This window comes from Papaver somniferum, chromosome 6 (assembly GCF_003573695.1).
Source record: "Papaver somniferum cultivar HN1 chromosome 6, ASM357369v1, whole genome shotgun sequence".
NCBI classification, from domain to species: Eukaryota; Viridiplantae; Streptophyta; class Magnoliopsida; order Ranunculales; family Papaveraceae; genus Papaver; species Papaver somniferum.
Window position 1 is genome coordinate 169946979 of NC_039363.1, and position 4150 is coordinate 169951128.

Sequence of the window (4150 nt, forward strand, 5' to 3'; positions counted from 1 at the left end):
TTCGAATTGAGGTTATCTGTGTGAAAATTCGGTTACGTAATCAAGACTCGGCACTTCAGTCGACAATTTGATCTAGCTGGAACGAGTTTGAGTAAAATTGGAGAAACTGGAACTTCATCTTTCGAATTGAGGTTATCTGCGTGAAAATTTGGTTACATAATCAAGACTCGACACTTTATTTGAAAATTTAATCTAGTTGGAATGAGTTCGAGTAAAATTAGAGAGACTGGAACTTCATTCTTTCGAATTGAGGTTATCCGCGTGAAAATTCAGTTACATAATCAAGACTCGGCACTTCAGTCGAAAATTTGATCTATCTGGAACGAGTTCGAGTAAAATTGAAAAAACTGGAACTTCATCTTTTCGAATTGAGGTTATCTGCGTGAAGATTCAGTTATATAATCAAGACTCAACACTTTATTTGAAAATTTGATGTAGTTGGAACGAGTTCGAGTAAAATTGGAGAAACTGGAACTTCATCCTTTCAAATTGACGCAATGTCAGTTACATAATCAAGACTCGACACTTCATTTCAAAATTTGAATGAGTTCGAGTAAAATTGGAGAAACTAGAACTTCATCCTTTCAAATTGACGCAATGTGCATAAAAATTCAATTACATAATCAAGACTCAACACTTCAGTTGAAATTTGGCGATTTTCGGAGTGTTGCCAGTAATGTATTCCCAGCAGGTAGAACCATCTTCAATTGCAACAACTCAGTCAATAAACGATCAGAACAATTATGCCTTGCTTTCATACTTAGCAACTCAATTGTTGCAGACAACTTCGTATGCTGCCCATCACAAGAAGGATATAGTGGTTGCATCGAACCTTCGATCCTCTTCTTGTAATTTATATCATCACCTTGATCACCTTCAACATTAGCATCACTCTCTTGATTAGGGTCATTGGAACACTCTTCCATGTTATAATCGAGGTCAATAGGTCACTGTAGGTCACTGAACATGTCAACCATTCTCCTACCAGAATCTTCACAATGAACATTATTACCAGGTAAATTAGGAGCTGGATTAACATTGACAACATCTGAACGAGGCTGTTCTCCGTGATGTATCCAAATTGTGTATGGCTTGTGGATACCGGATTTTTGCAAATGCAGATGTATTTCCTCTAGAGAATATAGTTTTCTTGCTGAAAAGAGCTTACATTTCGAGCATGGACAGCGTACAATCTATCTTACCCTCCAGTATCTTTCGCGAACCTGATAAAGGATTCAACTCCTTCCAAAAATTGAGCCGACTGTCGAGGTGCATCCGTCCATCTTTGCTTGGAGGTGTAATAGACATCACTTCAAGTAAACCTAAATGACATACTTAAATAAACAATATGATGCTAGTCAATAATCTGTAAGACTGTGAAGGATCAAATCAAATAAAAATCTAACACACTCATAAACCAGGCTCAATCAAAACCAGTGATGTCTGACTCAACGTAATGCAAGGATTCTGACTCAGAACGCAAGGATAGAGAGTACAAGCCAATTTTTTTGTGAGATGTAGCAGGTACAACTGAGTAATGGGTCTTGAGACAGAGAAGGTGGTTCTTATGAACTGGTGCTGATGATATGAGTGATTAAATGTGGAGTTGGTCTTGAGAGATGCTGCAATTCAGTGTTGTTTGCAGTTGCATATAAAGCATGTTAGCAACAGAAGCATCATAGCAACAACAAATCAAACCATCATCATCACTGGAATATCCCAGAATAACAAGACCCCAAAGTAACAAAGGTTCAGAGTCGGTCATGATATCCTAAACAAAAGGTCCCACTAAGGCCTTGATTAATCACCAAAAGAGAAATGAACAACAATGGGAAAGATAAGAAAATGCTCAAAGACAATAACAATAAAAAAAGACAGTCGTTTATGTTGTCAGCCATTGAATTTTATATAAATAAGATAAGAAATTGATCGTGTAAAATGGGCAATCAACTGGTACCAAAATCCAACGGGCGTCTCTAGGATGGGTGTCAATGCAATCAAAGACACAACCCACCTTAAGAATGAAAAATTTATCTACTAAAATGACATAAATCCACCTAAAACATTTGGTCTTCCCCATAAGGGATTCCTACGCATAACCATTTCCTTATGTTTGGCTACTGGTTCTTCCTGGTCATAATTTTGACTAGCTATGTCCACAAATATGAGCTACGAAATGGAAACATAATGCATGCAGCGGACTGATAAAGGACTAATCCAAAGCCCGTAATCTCTATCTGTATATGGACTATGAAATGAAAACATAATGCATGCAGGGGACTGATAAAGGACGAATACAAATTCCGTAATCTCTATCTGTTGTAAGAACTATGAAATGAAAACATATTGCTTGCAGGGGACTGATACACGACAAATCCAAAGCATCTACATCAATCAGTATGGATAAGCAGGATACATGTGTAGAGTAATTTAGCCACAGAACTCAGTTAAAAAGTACACACTCTTAATCTAGGTCATGGTAAGTTATGTCCACAGAAGTTGCATCGAGCACCGAATCCCCAATATTATATTCGTGATGAACAAATTACAAAGTTTAGAACCACTTGCATTACTGAAATACAACCAATTGCAGCTTCCAAATAAACTAGTCTAAACATGGAGTCTATCGCATAAACTAGTCATATTCACCTAACACGCAGAGGCCGAAAGTCGAGCAAAGGACATACTTATGCAAGATTTGGACGGGAGTTATGTTATTGTGCTCCCCTAAGCATCTATTCGCACAAGAACTGAACCATAAAAGGAATCCATCAAAGTAACTAGCCAATTTTTGGTCTTCAAAAAATCCAATTTTTTTGGTAAATCACCTTGATAATGGCAGGGATTTCTTGAGATCAGATCATGAATTTGACAATATATGAACATCCATATAAATCAAAGGTTTGTCTGTTAAACAACTTCCAGTCCAAAATTAACAAAATACCTATTGACAAAATCATTCAACATAAACTAATCTCTAGTAATTTTCTACCAATAAAAAACCCCAAGTATGAAATCATAATAACAATTTCAAGGATTGGTGCGTTTGGTGGCTTGCTGATTAACATAATAGAGATAAAATTATATGGATAATCTGGGATATATGGAAATATAGGTGCAAGGTGGTTTTTCAATGGGATACAGCCAGATCCGAAAAACCAAACAATACATTCCAATTCAGTAGAAATTACACAAAATCAGCATAATTAAACTCATTGTATCATGTTTGGTTCAAGTAATTGATTCAAAAAATATAAATATCAAAACTTTGCTATGATTCCCAAACCCATATTAAATTCAATCAAATCAAGATGAATAGACTCCCCCCCTAAACCAATTTTCTCATAAAAAAGCCAGTCCTACGAGGGTTTACCTATACAAAATCAGTGTTCATAATATAGATTTGAAAACTACTTTCAAGCAATAAAACTAAACAAAATCATTCCTTCCCAATTTCTACCTTTAACCAATTCATCAAATCAAAATCTTAGCATGTACGATTTTGGTCTCAAAAACTAATTTTTTAGGTACCAGGTAGAAACTTAAGCTTAACCCAGATACAAAGATGAAAAGGAATTGAAACTTACTAGATATCGTCTGCTTCTTCTTCTTCTGAGTTTGAGTTTTAGAGATGAATTTGATTTCTTCTTTTTCTTCTCCTCTTGGGTAGTTAGGTTTCCGGAGGGAAAAACAGGCGGCTGTGGCGAAGAGAAGAACTCAGAAACCACTTCTCTTTTTTTTTGGTTTTGGGGTTTGCTAGAATGGATATGGCTCTATGCAAAAGACTTATGGCCAGTGTGCCGGTGGCTAATCACCATTACAGACATGGGTCTATGCAAAAGACTTAAAGAAAATATGCCGGTGGCTAACCAAAATTATAGACATGTAATGGTAAGCGGGTGGTTAGTCATCTCTAGGTGCGTCCGGACTCCGGTGGTTGATCATTTGGGGGTCTGTAGTGTGTAATAGAAGATTATTGATGGGCATATAAAGACCAAAATATATGACGGATGTATTCCGTAATTTTATGGTTCATCATTAAATCACATGCCTAGAAAAATATCACGTTTTAAAATAACAGTATTTTTATGTTAAATGGTGGATCCCATTATTTTCATGTTATATGATGGAATTTGTTTGTAAAATTTTA

General features: G+C 36.1%; 1 long non-coding RNA gene across 1 annotated transcript; it reads right to left on the bottom strand.

Moving 5' to 3' along the window:
* Positions 1-459: 459 nt before the first annotated feature.
* Positions 460-3937, bottom strand: LOC113290090. The gene is made up of 2 exons (XR_003331384.1): positions 3588-3937; positions 460-1334 (listed from the first exon to the last, which is right to left on the bottom strand). It is a non-coding gene; the product is annotated as an uncharacterized LOC113290090 (long non-coding RNA).
* Positions 3938-4150: the final 213 nt, after the last annotated feature.